Source organism: Ambystoma mexicanum, chromosome 1q (genome assembly GCF_040938575.1).
Source record: "Ambystoma mexicanum isolate Mex_15411 chromosome 1q, UKY_AmexF1_1, whole genome shotgun sequence".
In the NCBI taxonomy this organism is placed as follows: domain Eukaryota; kingdom Metazoa; phylum Chordata; class Amphibia; order Caudata; family Ambystomatidae; genus Ambystoma; species Ambystoma mexicanum.
Genome location: NC_090922.1, coordinates 1,258,567,671 through 1,258,586,799, shown reverse-complemented (window position 1 = coordinate 1,258,586,799; position 19,129 = coordinate 1,258,567,671). Strand labels below are relative to the sequence as shown.

General features: G+C 45.4%; 1 protein-coding gene across 1 annotated transcript in view; it reads right to left on the bottom strand.

The window, feature by feature from the left end:
* The window catches only part of LOC138545507 (E3 ubiquitin-protein ligase RNF170-like), a 47,022-nt gene extending 29,854 nt beyond the window's left edge, over window positions 1-17,168 (bottom strand). Inside the window, exon 1 of the mRNA XM_069642073.1 lies at window positions 16,837-17,168. The gene's annotated coding sequence lies outside the window, so the exon portion shown is untranslated. The remainder of the gene's footprint in view (window positions 1-16,836) is intronic.
* Between the last annotated feature and the right edge of the window lie 1,961 nt (window positions 17,169-19,129).

Genomic DNA, 19,129 nt, shown 5'->3' with positions numbered 1-19,129 from the left:
GACCGGCAGCGCCTTGGTGGATGGCGGAATTACCGCCCCATTCCAAGTTTGGCGGGGCGGTAATTCCTCAATCCCCATTTACCCTTCCCCATTCCCATTCTTGCCCCATAGGGCATAATGGGAGTGGGGAAGGCGTCAATTACGCCACCGTAAATTACGGTGGCGTAATTAACATCAAGGTCCCTTAGCGCCATGGTTTTTAACACCTGCTAAAAGCAGGTGTTAAAACCACCATGGCGCAAAGGGAACTCGGAGTATGGCGGTAAGGGATTACCGCCACCGCTCTCGTTAGCGGTGGCCGCTATCCCTTACCGCCATACTCGGAATGAGGCCCATGGTGTATTATTAATGCCGGTAAAATGGCTCAGTAAACGCTCCTTGCTGTGATCTAAGTTTCATCTGCACGTCACAGGTTCGAATCCCAGCAAGACCAACTCAGCCATTCATCCTTCCGAGCTCGATAAATGAGTGCCAAATTCGATTGGGTAATAATATTAATGTTTGTAAATATGTCTTGATTAAAGAGCTTTAATCTAAGTGCTATATCAAAAACAAGTAATTATTATTAGCCCGTGTTCAAAATGTATTTTCGGTATTGCTAGGACCATGTAAACTCTGAACTACTGTCATAGCATTCCTGGAACACATGCTAGGACCACGTCAACTCTAAACTACTGTCATAGCATTCCTGGAACTAATGCTAGGACCATGTCAACCCTGAACTACTGTCATAGCATTCCTGGAACTAATGCTAGGACCATGTCAACCCTGAACTACTATCATAGCACTCCTGGAACTCATGCTAGGACCACGTCAACCCTGAACTACTGACTTAGCATTCCAGGAACTAATACTAGGACCACGTCAACCCTGAACTACTCATATAGCATTCCAGGAAGTAATTCTATGACCACGTCAACCCTAAACTACTGACATAGCATTCCAGAAACTCATGCTAGGATCATTTCGGCCCTGAACTACTGTCATAGCACTCCAGTAACTAATGTCAGGACCATGTCGGCCCTGAACTACTGTCATAGCATTCCTGGAACACATGCTAGGACCACGTCAACCCTGAACTACTGACATAGCATTCCTGGAACTAATGCTAGGACCATGTCAACCCTGAACTACTGACAAAGCCTTCCTGGAACTAATGCTAGGACCACGTCAACCCTGAACTACTAACATGGCACGTCAAAATAGCATTCCAGGAACTAATGCTAGGATCACGTCAGCCCTGAACTACTAACATGGCATTCCAGGAGCTAATGCTAGGACCACGTCAGCCCTAAAGTACTGTCATAGCATTCCTGGAACTAATGCTAGGACCATGGCAACCCTGAACTACTGACATAGCATTCCAGGAACTAATGCTAGGACCACGTCAACCCTGAACTACTAACATGGCACGTCAAAATAGCATTCCAGGAACTAATGCTAGGACCACGTCAACCCTGAACTACTAACATGGCATTCCAGGAGCTAATGCTAGGACCACGTCAACCCTAAACTACTGTCATAGCATTCCTGGAACTAATGCTAGGACCATGTCAACCCTGAACTACTGACATAGCATTCCAGGAACTAATGCTAGGACCACGTCGGCCCTGAACTACTGTAATAGCACTCCAGTAACTAATGTCAGGACCATGTCGGACCTGAACTACTGTCATAGCATTCCTGGAACACATGCTAGGACCACGTCAACCCTGAACTACTGACATAGCATTCCTGGAACTCATGCTAAGACCATGTCAACCCTGAACTACTGACATAGCCTTCCTGGAACTAATGCTACGACCACGTCAACGCTGAACTACTAACATGGCATTCCATGAGCTAATGCTAGGACCACGTCAACCCTGAACTACTGGCATAGCACTCCTGGAACTCATGCTAGGACCACGTCAACCCTGAACTACTGTCATAGCACTCCTGGAACTCATGCTAGGACCATGTCAACCCTGAACTACTCACATAGCATTCCAGGAACTAATGCTAGGACCACGTCAACCCTGAACTACTGAAATAGCATTCCATGAACTAATGCTAGGACCACGTAAACCCTAAACTACTGTCATAGCATTCCTGGAACTAATGCTAGGACCATGTCAACCCTGAACGACTGACATAGCATTCCAGGAACTAATGCTAGGACCACGTCAACCCTGAACTACTGACATAGCATTCCCGGAACTCTTGCTAAGACCACATCAACCCTGAACTACTGACATAGCATTCAAGGAACTAATGTTGGGACAACATAAACCCTGAACTACTAACATGGCATTCCAGGAGCTAATGCTAGGACCACGTCAACCCTGAACTACTGGCATAGCATTCCAGGAACTAATGCTAGGACCACGTCATCCCTGAACTACAGACATAGCATTCCAGGAACTAATGCTAAGACCACATCAACCCTAAACTACTGACATAGCATTCCTGGAACTCATGCTAGGACCACGTCAACCCTGAACTACTAACATGGCATTCCAGGGGCTAATGCTAGGACCACGTCAAACCTGAACTACTGACATAGCATTCCAGGAACTAATGCTAGGACCACGTCAACCCTGAACTACTGAAATAGCATTCCAGGAACTAATGCTAGGACCACGTCAACCCTGAACTACTGACATAGCATTCCTGGAACTTATGCTAACACCACGTCAACCCTGAACTACTGACATAGCATTCCAGGAACTAATGCTAAGACCACGTCAACCCTGAACTACTAACATGGCATTCCAGGAGCTAATACTAGGACCATGTCAACGTTGAACTACTGGCATAGCATTCCAGGAGCTAATGCTAGGACCACATCAACCCTGAACTACTGGCATAGCATTCCAGGAACTAATGCTAGGACCACGTCAACCATAAACTGTTGTAGCAGTCGAGGAACTAATACTAGGACAACATAAGCCCTAAACTACTGTCGTAGCACTCCAGGCACTAAAGCTAGGATTGTGTCGGCCCTAAACTACTGACATAGCACTCCAGGAACTAATGTTAGGACCACGTTGGCCCTGAACTACTGTCCTATCACTCCAGGTACTAATGCTATGACCACATTGGCCCTGAACTACTGGCGTAGCACTCCAAGCACTGATACTAGCCCTACATCGGCCCTGAAATCCTGTCCTAGCACTCCAGAAACTAATGGTAGGGCCATGTTGACCTTGCACTACTGATGTAGCACTCCAGGAACTAATGCTAGGACCACGTTGACTCAAGCTACTGATTTAGCAGTCCATTATCTAGTGCTAGGACCACGTCAACCCTAAACTACTGGCTTATTTATTTATTTATTGTTTGCTAGTTAGGCGCTTATACAGGAAGCAAATACTGTTTCAAAGAGCCCATTTTAGCATTCCAGGAACTAATGCTGTGGCCAGGTCTACCCTAAAATACTGATTTAGCACTCCAGCAACTAATGCGAGTACGGTGTCGGCCCTGAACTGCTGTTGTAGCACTCCAGAAACTAATGTTAGGGCCATGTTGACCTTGCACTACTGATGTAGCACTCCAGGAACTAATGCTAGGACCACGTTGGCCCTAAGGTACTGTCATAGCACTCCAGAAACTAATGCTAGGACCACGTTGGCCCTTAGGTACTGTTGTAGCACTCCAGAAACTAATGCTAGGACTACGTTGGTCCTAAGGTACTGTCGTAGCACTCCAGAAACTAATGCTAGGACCACATCGGCCCTAAGGTACTGTCGTAGCACTCCAGAAACTAATGCTAAAACCACGTTGGCCCTAAGGTACTGTTGTAGCACTCCAAAAACTAATGCTAGGACTACGTTGGCCCCAAGGTACTGTTGTAGCACTCCAGAAACGAATACTAGGACCACGTCAGCCCTAAGGTACTGTCGTAGCACTCCCGAAACGTATGCTAGGACCACGTCGGCAACATATCGACCCTGAGGTAGTGTTGTAACATTCCAGAAACTAATGCTGTTCTCACCTCAGCCCAGGACTAAGCCGGTAGCTTTAGAAGAGCTCTTCACAGGAGCCTCACACCATAGAAAGCCACCTTAGTGGTAGCATTGATTTGTTGCACATTGATAGGCCTGCATCAAAGCTGGTTCAGAATAGGCATGTTTTACTTTAAAGTGGAATTCAAACGCTGTTAAAGCCATCCCTCAGATTCCTCCATTAGATCATCACATCTTAATGGCCTACCTTCTTTCCTCTGGAAAAATCTTCAGTTCAACCATCCGATCTAGAAAACACTCTAATTGCAGCATGCAGTTACACCCTACATCCTCCGATCCAGAACACACTCATTGTAGCATGTAGTCACATCCTACATCCTCTGATCCAGAAAACACTAATTGCAGCATGCAGTCACACCCTACATCCTCTGATCCAGAAAACACTCATTGCAGCATGTAGTCACACCCTACATCCTCTGATCCAGAAAACACTAATTGCAGCATGCAGTCACACCCTACATCCTCTGATCCAGAAAACACTCCAATTGCAGCATGCAGTCACATCCTACATCCTCTGATGCAGAAAACACTGTAATTGCAGCATGCAGTCACACCCTACATCCTCCGATCCAGAAAACACTAATTGCAGCATGCATCACACCCTACATCCTCTGATCCAGAAAACACTAATTGCAGCATGCAGTCACACCATACACTATTAAACAGGAGTGCCATTTTCTCATTTGAAACACATTATTTATCGTGTGACCTCATTTGGTGACTAGTCTTTTTCCCACAGAAATGTCACCATAGATTTATTTTTTCGCGCTTATTTTTACAGACTTTTTGCCGGAAAAATGCTGGAGGTGGGTTTGGCTGAGGCAATGTGAGATGGGGATTGGGTGATTGGAGAGGTGCAGCGTCTACACTATATTTTGCAGCAAATAAAACTGCAATGACATTTCTGTCGTCAAAAACGTGTAGAAATCAGGGTTTTGTACCAAAATGATTGAAGGGCTCCCTACATTTGACTGCTGAATGCCCACCGCTACAAGCCCAAAGAACAAGATTTTTTCGACAGTTGTTTGAAGATGACCAAATTCTTGACACTGACTTGCAGTGGGAAATACTTTTAGAGAGTTAAAGTGGTGATGGCTCTATTCATGTAGTCCTTGAACTTGGTGTCAGGGTTTTTGGTGTAACATTTTATGTGGCTCGGTTTATATAATTAATGAGTTCTGGCTAACATGATATTATTCACTACAGGACTATGTTGCCTCCAAAAGAATGGCTTAATAATGTTAGAATGTCTTGCTTCATGAATCACTAATATTTCTTATTATGATGAAAAAAAATATTCATTTTATTGTAAATTTATTTTATGTATAAATTGTTTTGTATATTTGAAAGGCTGTATTTTCAGCTACAACAAATTAATAATATTTTTTTTTTGAAAGAAGGGCTCCCTACTGGTTGTGGGCAGTCTGTGCTGTTCTGTTTTGACCCTGAGCCATCCTGCTCTTGGCGATTTCTGAATTCCGCATTCCCAAAGCATTGACAAAGTCCACACTTCTGCTTCTAGTGCTGAAAAAATGCAAAGATGTAAAACGCACTCTACACGGATGCGTCCATGCCTCTTCCTGGGTGTTGCGTGACAATACACATTTCCTCAAACCACGCCTTCTCTTCTGTTTGGTCAGCCTCATATGCTGTCGTCTTGCCAATGGCAGGAATACACCCCTGGGTGACTAATTACAGGCAGGGAAAAGCAAAAGGCGTATCGAGTAATTGGAAAGATACCAGGATTCGCCCTGGAAGATCTGCCAACATGCGGTTGGTCTGCATGACGGAAAGCACGTCCCAGCTTGGCAGGATTGCCATTTGGACTGGGTGAGTGTGCACATATTCGCAGCTGTGAAATAACAAAATCCTAATTCTGGTCTTGTGAATCCTCAAATATCTAACTTCATAATCCTGGTGTTGGCAATTAAGTTTTTTTTGGGGTCAAACCATAAATTTACCCTTGCTAAGGAAAACCCAGAATCAGCTCTTAAGCTGTTCAAGTGGTTGTGCATGTTTGTAACGAGGTCAGTTCCTCGTTTGCACACAACTTGTGCATTTTTCCTAGCGTCGTTTTCGTCAACTTTGTGTTTTAAAAAAATTAGAAATCCTTACATAGACCCGCATCTAACCGACCCCACCAATTCACCCTGCCTACCCCCAAACACACAACATATATGGAAAGCAGAAAAGGTTTAATGAAAACAACGGGGGGAGGGGGAAATAGGAGTAATGTGCATACGAGGAAATTGGCATCGTTTAAAACACAGTATACGGTTCAAAGGGGACCCCGGCACTGCCAACCCGCTGATGAAGCAAAGATCTCTTCAATTTTCCTCTTGACATTGGATGACGTATGCAAAAGATTTATAAAGGTGTGGGACTATGCGCACCAAGATCTTCTTTCAGGGACCTTGACCCAGGTCCTTCATTGAAAGTTCTTCTGCAAACCAACAAATCAAAACAAAGAACCAAGCCAAGTTGGCAGCGATTCAACGAGCGAGAGAGTATCCTGAGAAGCAACACAATAAGCTTCCAGAACACAATTGCAGGCACCATAAGTTCTCAACTTCATCCAAATGTGTTTCAAAGCAAACAGCAGTAATTAATTTATTGAGTCTTCATTTCCCACAAAGGGAGTGCTGCTTAGTGTCCTATTGTCCATGCGGAAGGGTGAATTATAGACCTTCTAAAATAATAGCAATCAATGAGTCGTTGTGCACAAATTGATTATAGTAGTAAACAAGCTGAGTTGTTACATGCTTCAACAGAGTCATAAAAACGGGGTAATGCTTAGTGAATTGTGTTACACGCCCACACCAGCGGCAGCTACGCGCTACATGAGTAACCTAACATTTGATGAGAATGCAATGGGCCAATACAATAAGTTGATTCCTGTGACTAAACCAATATAGTGGTATTGAATACATTTAACAATGAGGCTTTCCATCTTACGCCAAAATCAGCTTATTCATGTTACTCCTGCTTTGGGCTAATTATTTCAGGTGCTAATCAGCCCATTTGGGCATTGCATCAACAAATCAACAACATTGACAGGTGATTTGCGATCTTTTTTTTCAATAGTTGCCATGTCCGTCCTATTGCTTGTACGACATTCTTGATGCAGAGTGTTGCCGCATTAGGATCCAAGTGTATCCAGGACAGTGGTTGAAAAATTGATGGTGCTTTCTCAGGACTATGAAATGATGAGATTGGCCCCTGCCAAACGGGCCTATGGAAGCAGTGGAGCCGCGGTGCAGCGAGAGATGCAACTGTACAGCCAAATACAGTCAGGGAAGATAGTTCACTCTCAGCATTTTGAGAGTTTGTAGAGATAATGTAGAGATAATGTAGAGACCGTGATTTTTCCACCTAAAGAGTTTCCACCAACAAGAGCAGAACTGTATTATTTTTTAGAACATGTGAGGGTCCTGTTGTTTGTCAAAACAGTATGCACTTTAAAGAATCTACTTTAAAAGGGCAATTCTCAGAAAGGTGTTCTGCAAAAAAAGAGCATCATCTTACACTTTTACGGGCTTCTGGATTTAGAGGGGGAGTTGTAAAGAAGGTTTAATAAGGGCTTTCCAGAACATTTTTATAAACTGGAGAACATCCATGCAAACCCATGTCTCAGGAAACGACTAAGAATGGACTTAGTAATTCAAAGTAATTGCGGCCTGGTAGAGTATTTCGTGTGTTCCCCCTCCAGTACCAATTGTAAATTCTACAGCTTTTGAGCAAATCTTTGTAATTTGTGTTACAAAATTCATGATGTCAACCTAATATTTTAAGAAACGTTTTCAGAGAAAGAACATACGTTGGTTGGGCTCCCCTTTGGGCACCCATGGAGCAATTCATGGGTCGCTCCACTTTATAAACTGGCAGGCTACCACTGCTCTAGACTGCAGTGGTATTGGCAAAGAGGGGCAAGTGGCTGGTTAAGTTTCCCACTGTTCTTTGACCATGCTTTTGCCATAGTTTGCACTCCACTCTTGGCATCCTGGATACTCCAGGGCCTTTGTCAGAGGGGGTTTAGCCAGGAACTGACTGGGTATTACACCCACGACACAAACTAGTGCATGAACTATGAAACATTTCCAAATTCTCCACAATGCTTAAGAAGCACCAACGCTTCATGGCAAGACAGTTCACCTGCACAGCAGGGTTCTGAGGGGCCGGGGACCCTATCATAGACTTCACTTCTGCTTACAGTGCATGGGCTCCACAGACAGTACAATGGATAACGCAGAATATCTGTATATTTTCTGAATTCAGGATTTCTTTACATTTTTTAAGACGGATGATGTGTCTTCAAGGTGTATTGGGTAGTGTGTTCCAAACTGTAGGCCCTAACGCAGGAGCATGTTCGTGTTTTAAATGGATCAATCGGTATATCTTTGAATGATATGAGGCAAGACAGGCAAGGTCGGCAGCCATACTTGCTTGTGTGCCTGGGGAAGTGCTGTAAATTGTGACCATGTTGATAGCCAGCTAGGGAAGCATTTTTTTAGAGGTCAGCAAATATATGTGTTGCCATTTCAATATCATTTAGTCAGTATTGCTGCTGGGGTCGTATTACACAAACATATTTATTTGTGCAGGGATTATGGCAAAAATTGACCTGTTGCAAAAAAATATTCTTTCTGTGCCTTTTTTGCACATTTGGCCATTTGCTATGACGGATTGGTTTGAGCACTTTGCCTTGGTGCGAAACTGCATTAAAAGAATGTTTTTGCATTCGGGCAATTTTTGAGGCTGGTAGTAATTTTGAAATGGCCCTGATATTTATGAAATTAACCTAATAACTGGCATATTTTAGACCCTGTGACAGTGCAATGATGGACTGTACTGCTAAAATAAGCCTCATGGTTCTGTAATATGGGCCCACGTTTTTAATCGAGATAGCAATGAATATGCTTTAACAGAGGCAGCTGGTCAAATGTATTAATTTCAACAAATTCAGTAGCTTGTAGCAATCACCCCCACCCAAGGGGAGTACCGGGCCAGTAACAGCCCGAGCCTAGGTAACTATATGCCCTCTGTAACTATATGTTCCCCCTGAGCAGAGGTGATTGCTATTCGCACCCCATGGCTTGCCCAGGCTGAGCATTTTTTTTTAAATTGTTTTTATATTTTACAGGAGATGGGCTCCACGCGTATTAATTAAGCCCAATCTCCCTTAAAAAAATCAAAATCAAGATGGCAGCCACCATAGGAAAATTGACTTAGTACCTTTTCTATTTCCATGGTAGCTGTGGGCGGCAGGAGTGCCAGGACCGGAGCACAAAACTCTGATCCAGCAGGTAAGTGGGGGACAAGAGAGGGAGGCGGGTAGAGGGTGCAGGATGTCTTTGAGGGCGGGGAGGCAACAGGGAAAGATTGCACAATGAAGATTGCGCCACCCGGGGAAGGGCGTTGGGTGGCTGGACAAAGCAGGCATCACACAGTGTGTTCTAACCCACTTTTCCAGCCAACTGATTGGCTCCCCTGGTGCAAAAAATATATCACGCCCGCTGTGTCAGAAATGTAGCAAACCTGGTGAAATTACTGTTTTCAAACAAATGTAAACACATCTTTAACGTTTGTCCTGGGCATTTAGACAAGATATTTTTAAGGTTGTAGATGGCACAGAATAAGGATCTGTGGGCTGGAGCACCACGGCAAGGCTGCAACCATATTTCAGAAAAAATGGTGTCATGGTCTGAAGGCAAATTATACACAATGTTTAAAAAGAAGGTAACAGTTTCAATAGGACACAGACAGGAATTTTAAATCTAAAAACGAAAGAAGCCTGTATTTTCAAAACATGTGTATGGTAGAAAAACATATCACTTCTGACTTCACCACGTCTACCATTTCCTAAATGAGAAAGGCTGTTTTAGGTGAAGAGGATAGTGCTTCAAGGGTTAATCCATGTCCCATCGCCCTATTCGCCTCTTCCAGAAATAGATCCGAACTCTGACCTGTGAATATTGGGCAATTATCAACAAAGAAAGGTTCTGTGTGAACACCGACTAGTCCTTGGCCTATGGAAATGAGTCAAGGTAAGGCCAACTCCCCCCACTGACCCATTTACGAAGCAAAAAGGGCCCACGGTCGCGCAGAGTGAAGAGGCGGCGTGGCAAGCAGCGCTGCGCACTATTTATTGAGGCACGTCCAAGGTCAAAGGCGGGTGTTGGCAGCCGAATTTTGGCTCAAGCGTGAACCTGACAAACGTGCTCTTATTAACAGAGTGCAGCGCGTGCCAGGTCATTGCTGCTTCCCCAAATCACCCATCATTGTGCTTTTCACGTAAAACAAATGTAAACTGCATATATTCATGTAGGTGTTATCTACTACACAAACATGTCGCGTTGTAGCCAGACACTTTCCAAACCAAGAGCTACTCGTTTCCTTCTTATGTGAGTGGTGTGGTTCTACCGTTGCCTGGTTACAGTAAATTCCGGTTGAGTGGCTGTTGGCATAGTCTGCTGCGTCCCTTAGTTTAAGCAGCTCTGTTTGCAACAATGGCAGAACCTGAACACACGTGATTGAAATCATGTGCATGAGTGCAAGCAGTGCAAGTGCAGAGCAAATGGCATCAGTGACGGTTGGTGGTTTTTAGTTTTGGCTTCTTTCATTAGAGTATAGCTAGGGAGAAAGGTAATATGAGGATGGACACAAAACGCGTATTGTTGTTTGATTATGTACTCACCCATTGACTGCTTATGGTCAAGCCCCTTCCAAATCGCATGCTCATGAGAACTCTTTGAGCCATCTTTGACAAGGCTTACATCAAACATAGTGCTTGAAGTGCCTGCCAGTGTTCTTTCAAAGCAACCTTCTGAGAGTTAATGAATTAAAAGGAGCCGTAAAGACACTACTGGTGTAATAAAAATGTCTTACCCACATCAGCCTTCAGCCACTCTATGTATAAGCACTATTTGTGTCCTTCAGTGAAGTCATGTTAAAAACAATCATTGGCAAAGCCATAAGTATTAGGCATTTTTCCAGGCACTGATATTATATGCCCAGGTACTTTCACCATTTTGCAGCTGCTGCTATCGATGGGCAGTTAATACCACTATGCCATGCCTGGCAAATGCCTTTCCCATGCTTACACAAAGCGCCAAAACGGTTGGCATTCAGTGGAGGGGCATTATTCCTCTGAATTGGTATGAGCGACCGAACACAGTGATGCCAAACCAACCTAAGCAGGTCGAATCTGGCGGTGGACCGAGCCCTGGTGGGGGAAGGAGGCGGTCCAGAGGCCTGGCTGGAGAGGGGACCGAGAAACGTGCCTTTGACCCGGCCCCAGTGACGAAGCACCTGCAGGGCGGGCGGCTGGAGGCGCAGGCTCCTCGTAGCCTCGCCGCAACAAAAACGAGAAAACTCTAAGCAGAGACCCGCTGTGGAGCCGGGAGGGAGTTGGTGCTCCCTCCCATGGAACAGAGCGGCGCTGCGCCGGCCCCTCTCCGGGGGTATTGAGGCGAGGAGAAAGGGCAAAAGTCCAGTCACGCCCGGTGCTGCTGGATGCTTCAGTCTGATTAAGCTCTACAGGGGAGAGGGTCCGGCCGTGTTGAGGAAGGCAAGGCATTAAGGAGTGTGCAGAGCCCGGGCGAGAAGTGCGAGGTGTTCTCCAGGGGAGCTCCAGTCCCCGGGATCCGGAGCTGTAGTGCATGGCCAGAGGGCCTGGTGAAGTGATGACCGCACAATCGTAACAGGGGCATGGCTCCCGGCCCTGCAGTATATTGACACTAAGCCTCCCCCCGGCGGGGAGAGGCATCCACGGCACATAAGGAGGCCCCGGTTGACCGACTGCCTGGCATCGTGCCACGAGCAGCGGCGAGGTCGCTGAGGTGCCGGTGGCACCATAAGGATTGAAGAGATTCCTCCGTGAGTGAGGGCTGCTGGGAATACCGCGAGTGCCCGGCAGCAGGAGAGGCAAACTGACGAAACCACGAGATCTGAGTTAACAGGCCAGAAAGGACCCTCAGGCTAACGGGATAGAGGTGGTAGGGGAAGGCCAGGGAACTGGGAGACCTCACGTAAGAGAATGCCAGAGTCTCCTTCAATCTGGACTTCACTCCATCGGTCGAGCAGGCTCGCCTTTCCTTCCTGGCTACAAAGAGAGCCCTACGAGACTGGAGCATACAGTATGCCATGCTGTACCCCGCTAAGGTACGAGCCCAGCACGGGGGCCAGGCCCACTTTTTCCCCGACCAAGGGGCAATACACAAATGTATTGACTCATGATGTTGGAGTATCGACTGGCAGAAGATGCTGGGCAGGATCGCGTTTGTTCAGGTGGTATCGGAAACAATGCCAAATAGCCAAGTGAATGCATCTGGACTTTTCAAGGGTTTGCGCATAGGAGATGATCCTGGCCTGTGCCAAATTAAAAACGATGGAGCATCGGGAACAAAAGTAGTCAAAGCTGAATCCTTCAAAGAGAGGTCGAATCATGGCCAATTTACAGGCAGCCGAAGCAACTATTGGGAGGTGGCATCGTTATTTAAAAAGCCTAGCAGTTTGTATGTGCTACAAAGTGACGATGGAACCACACGTGGAGGCCGCAGTGAAGAAAGGTGTTTATGGCCTCAAATGAACAGGTTTTACATTTTCTCTCATTTCCTTCTTGTTAAAGTGAATTGAATCTTTTGCGAATGTGTGTTCAACCTAGAATGGGGGGATGGTAGCAAGTAGCTGGAAAACACATCTCTCAAGGTAGGGAAAAGCAGTGGTCGAAGTGGGCGGGAGCAGTTGGGAGCAGAACTCTACTTTTTTTAATTATGTTTTACTGTTCCTATACTTTTACTTTTAAAGGAAACCGTTCTGGAATGGCTTAGTTCTAAAATAAAAGTGCAGAAAGAAGTTGAAACGTGCACTTCGGTGCACTGCAGTGAACATTTGTTTGGGAGTTTGGATTGCACGTGGGAGGGGCGCCGTGATGTAGCTTGTGATGAGCGGGGGCAGGCCCGCAGCAAACATAGTTCCACTACTTCTTTTCGTACACTTTGACCACTGGGGAAAAGGAATATTTTGATGGTACTTCAAGCCGAGGCACCAGGAATAAGATATTATATGGCCAGAAAGGCTGCTCCAGACACTGGAAGGTTTGCACAATAAAGAGCATATCCCCTCTGCAGGTGTGTTTTGAGTTGGGTGTAGTGGGTAGGCTTACTTTGGCTGATTAGACAGGCTTATTAAGAAGGCACAGGTTACGTTTGTTCAGGTGGTATCGGAAACAATGCCAAATAGCCAAGTGAAGGTACGGCATATAATTCAGTATTCTAAATAAAAACAAATGTTAAATTTTGTGTAATCTTGCTAGTGATAACAAGTCTGTTCTTTAGGGCAGCTGCTAGTGTGTCAGCAAACATGTTAACCTTTTGAGACTGCCATTGCTGCTTTTCTAACAGACTAGCATCAGTCATTAAGGGAGTTACTGAAATAAACATTGGATGTGACAATGAAGCCTTCAACTGGCATGTGATATTTAGGGTCCATGTGCACCCAGGACTCTGCCTGCAAGTGTCGAAGCCATTGGGAACGCTGTGACTGGCTCCCCGAGGTTTGACTGGCTGAGGTTTGTTTTTCAATAACGTGTTTATTTCCTTGGCCACATCTTGCTCTGCCAGTGAACCCTGTACACCATCTGAGGGGTCCCGCCTACAAGATGAAGCTCCCTGGGCCTACACCCAGGACTCTGCCTGCATATGTGGAAGCCACCTGGAACCCGGGGACTGGCTCCCAGAAGGGCACTTGACACACTACCTCCCTTATTCAGTCTCCCCTGAGTGTCGAGCATGGCCATCTTCAGCTGAGGGCCAAACGCAGCAAACGGAAACTCCCTGTTTGGGTCTGTTGTGGCCGGGAAGAGCTTAGGACCAGAACCCCTGCTCAACCCCTGCTCAAGCCAAGACTTCACCAACTCACTCTTTACCTAACCTCTGCTTCCATGCATAGGAATCCTTCCACCCATTGGCTAGCCATTCACCGTGGAGCTTCTGTTACCTCACAGGACCACAGAACACTTCTGCTGTGGGTCTGTTAACTGTCATTTGGTCACTTATACCCCCATTCAAGCCCATTCCTAATTCATCTGAGATGGAACACGAAACGTTTGGGTTGCTGTCTAATAAGGCCCTATATCGTGTTAGCCCTTTGGTGGAAAGAAGATGAAGTGGTTGAAGAAAGAAGTGGTGGGTAGAGGGACACTAGAAGAGTGAAGCATGCGTTGAGGGCCTTAAAGGAAATCACTACTGTAACGGCTTTGCAAGCATCTTGGCTTGACCGAAGTGTGACACATTGTGAGCCCACCGAAGGAATATAGACCTAAATCTGCTGGAGGAAAAGAATAATCGGCTCTCACTGCCCGCGTGTTTAGATAACACAAACCTATGTGAGTATGTGACCCACATAGCACACATTATCACAAGTGGCCTTGATTACTTGAAACTGAAATGTGTGATACAATTTTACAATTATGATCTATAATCTTACAACTTATATACCCATGTAGTTAACATGTAACAAAAAGGACAGTAAAGAAATACAAACCACTGAAAAGAAACTTGCTTGGAGGCTGTTGAGGTTATCCCCTCTTTACTTTGCCTAGACATCTTCACCATACCCTTACTGAATCTATCATCATCTCGACAGACATTTACTTTGTCATACATTTACTTCTTCATACATTTACTTTGCCTTCATCTTCACATTGTGAAAGTGGCAATGTTTGTGGTTTTGGTTAGCTAACGATTAGTGTTAGGATAAAGAGGTGACAGGGGTTAGACTATGAGGTGAAAAAGAAGGAAGGGTAACAGAGGCCTCCCGCTGTAATGACACAGTGACTGCTAGGGGAAGTGAAAAGACAGGCAAAGTAAAGCAAATGTGACTAAGTGAATGTATGGCGATGTGAATGGGCAGGAGGTAATAATCGGGAGATGTGCTTGTTTCCTGTACTTGGTCCTATATAATAACCAGAAACTGTGGGGTTGTGTTACAGAAACGTTGTACCAGTGTAAGTGCAATTAGCAATGGGGCTAAAGGTATCTAGTGCCAAAACCATACTCTTTCAGTGCACCTTTGCACAAAGGTAAAGGATTAGGACCATGGCAAATATTGGCCTGGTGCATTTAAATAATGGGTAGCATTTTCATTATCATTACAGAAACAGTACACTGGTGCAAGTGTAATTAGCAACAGGGTAAAAGTGCCTTCGTGCAAAAACCTTGACACTGTCTTATTGAAATGTTGCTCTGGTGCAAGTTCTATTCGCACTAGGGCAAAATTGCCCTATTTCAACATATATTCGTTCACTGCATTTTTCCATCAGGGCAAACGTTTTTTCCTATTACTTTGTCGTGAGTCAAAACCCCATTAATTGAATATTTATTTATTTTTTGCTCTGGAGTATGTTTTGCCCCAGCGCCAATTACACTTACACCGATGCAAATTTTCTGTAATATGAACTATATTTTCAATGCATTTTTCTGAAAGGGTGAAAGTCTAGGGCAAACATTGCCAGCATGCAAAAATGGACTGAACAAGTGCTTTTTCTGCACGAGTGTTAATTGCACCTGCACTGGTACAAAGTTTCTGTAATGCCACCAACGTGTTTGCACTGTGGCATTTTTTGCTCTAGTGCTAATTCCACTCGCATTGATGCAAAGTTTCTGCAATACTGCCTTGGGACTTGGGCACATGCATTTACAGACTGTGAATAACCCAGTACTTTTCAGGGCCACTTTTGCGGATGCGTTTCCTCAAGCGCCAGAGCTTCCACTAAGACCGCTGTGTACAAGTAGGAAAATGTATAATAAATGCAGGTTTTCAAGCGCTAGGACTCATAAATGGTTCTACGTGATTTCACCAACCTATTTTTGGTCGTGGTACTTTTCATCGCCGACCCTTTCTTCGCCAACATTTTTTATTTTTATTTTTTTATGGGGGGCTGCGCCCCCCCAATCCCCTCCCCTTGCTTAAATAATCATACCCGAACCCGCACAAACACCCCCCCCTAAAAAAAAAAAATTTAAAATAAAAATGTTGGCGATGAAAGGGTCGTCGATGAAAAGTCCCACGACCAAAAATAGGTCGGCGAAATGCGTGTATACCCTCATAAATGCTGGCTTAAAGTGTTCATTCTGCATTCAGCAAGTAGTACAGTCCAGTTGATTTTCAAATGATATGATATGATAGGTTATTTATAACGCGCTTAATACCCAGAGGTTTCTAAGCGCGGACTCGGGGATCCTGTGTTGCTCCATGTCGTCTTGCTTCCAAGTCGAGCACGTTGCCCATGAGCTATCCTCCCAAGTCCAAACCAGCCAGTAAAGAGACAAATAATGCCCAATGAAATTCAACACATTTACATTTGTCATATGCACATTCCTAATAGTTATCCTGAAAACCTGCGTGGATATTACCAATGTATGGGTGCCTTCACTACCGCTGGCATTTCCATCAGTGCAGGCATGCGTAGAACATTATCAAAATCCATTAACGGGGAGAATATTTATCACCTTATGCCATTATGTGCAATTGGTCGGTGTCGTATGACAAACACCTGCTACAGTATGATTATCTTTAAGGTCTACATTTCGGCAACGCAAGCCTTAATTCCTATAGACTAACGGTGGAAAACGGGCTTATTCCGATCCAGATCTGTTTGACCCAATAATAATGATTCAGTATAGCGATCAGAAACATAATTTGGAGGCGTAGGCGCTATATAAAAGAAATGGAATGCAGTAATTGCATCAACAACAAAAAGTACTACTACACGTTGTTTGGCACTTCACCTCCCCGACACCCGCCGCTGAGCCTCATGGGCAAATCCTACCTCTTTTCCGGGGTACCGCAGAGAGCAGGGCTGGCGCTGTCGTGGACAATACAACCGAGTCACCCCCCCGCTGACGAGAAAGTGTTGTGATGTTCCCCCTGCCGCGCGCATTTCTCAGAGGCAGCCTGTCTACGCCAGTGAAACATTAACCTGGCCTGGTAATTCCAAGGTTTTCAGAAATGTAGCAACAGCAGGAAGGAAGCCCTTCTGCCGTGGAAAAAAACCCGGGACTAGCCATGATTCTGAAGGTATGGCAACCATCTGAGGACCCGCCTCTGCACGAGTTTAACAACTGCAATGCTAACGAATCGGTGCTCAAATGTCAATGTTGTCGCTGCCCTGTCACAGGTCTTCGGATCATCTGACATGGCGGCCGCTGTGCACACAGAGTGCGATAGGCCGCAGCAGGCCACAGAGGGAACCTGTTGACCTGCCCCTGCGCGACTGATTGTCTCACATTACACAACGGGGAATGGGTCCTTGCGGCAGCTGGGCATGTATTCCCGTACAAGGGAATCACCTGTGCCGGTAATAGCCTTGTTACCGTTATGAAAAGGGGATCTGTACGTGCCGAACCCTGGGGCTTTCTCTTTGAGTGCCGACGTTACCTAGATTCTTAGATTCGTACCAAATGTGCAAACTGTGTGTTCAGCAGTGAGGTTTTGCAATCATATTCATAATGCTTTAGAAACCAGCGTCTGTCATGGCAATTCATTGTAGGGTGAAATTCTGGTTATCAAAGCATTCCGGATGGGGGTGTGCTGGTAAATAGAGTGGATGTTCTACAAGTGCCCTTAACATGGCATTCTGTGTGCAGGGTGCTTTGATACATATACATTGTGTGCTATTCTCTGGATCACCGACATTTAGGATGCAGGTATTCAGAGGTCCGGAATATGTTGTTATCAGTCTGCAAGGGTTCGCATGTGACTGTAGTGGCAGCATTGAAAACGGGCACTAGCACAGCCAAACCATTTGGGCGTTTGTGTAGGCATGGGGAAGGGGGTAGATATTTGCCATGCACTGCAATACCTGGCCATAAGGTGGCAAAAGTTGGAAATGGTGTGAGTACATGGGCATATGTCAGTGCCTGGAAAATGTCTATGCAACACTCATACACAAGCCACCAAAACGTTTGACTTTGCCAACCAGAACTTTGGTGCAAGGAACATATGTGAGTACACATATCTTACTTATAAATTAAGTGGCTGAAGGCAGACTTGGTTAGGACAATGGTGTTATAACAGGAGCTCTTTAAAGCTACAGTTAAGTCATTAACTCTCAGAAAACGTCTTAGAAATAACACTGGTAGGCCCTCTACAGCATCAAGTTTAATGTTCCTGTGTGACAAAGCTAGTCCAAACAGATCCAGTTTGATGCACTTTGGGCAGGGAGAGGCAAGGAGTGGTTGCGAATAGCCAAAGAGATTAGCATGGCTATGAGCACGCAATGGGTAATGTAATGTAATGTTACGCACCATTTATATAGCGCCTCACCATTGGTATGGTCGCAACGCGCTGAAGGTTGAACGCCCGCGGCGGGACCGAAGTCCAGGTATGGGAACATCGAGGAAAGGCTAGTATGCTGGTGTGGATTTCAGCCAGTACGAACCTATGAAGGGGTGGCCAAGTCCCTGCTAGCCACCCATGTCAAGCTGGCATGTGGATGTGTGGTGAGAGGTAGTCTAGAGAGGGTATGCGAGAGCAGGAGCATCATTGTGGCTCTAGCTACCTATAAAATGTTGTCATGACGGGTAACTGCATTCGTACAGCAGAGGTGCTGTGTGAAGTGTCTTAGAGTAGTGTATGCTAGCAGATGCGTGAGGGTCGCTGGCCGTGCCTTCGGCTAATTTCCCTAAGCATGGAGAGTGATAGTTTCAATACATTGGCTACACTCTAACAATTACCTCAATTTAATACATAGGCTACACTCTGGAATCACTTAGATTTAGTTAAATGGCTATATTTTACATGCACCTCCATTCTTACAATGACTGCATTCTGCATGCACTAAGATTTAATACATTGGCCACGTTCTACATACATCTAGAATTCAGTACACTAGCTACTTTCTACATTCACCTAGGCTCAATGCACTGGCTGCATTATACATTGCCTACATTGGCTACATTCTACATTTACCTAGATTCGATACATTGGGCCTCATTCCGAGTATGGAGGTAGTCATGGCGCTATTTGCGCCATGACTACCTCCCATACCGGTACCGTGTCCGGTTTGGTGAGATGGGGACTTACCGGTCCAGTCCGACCTTGGGACTGGTAAGTCCCCATTC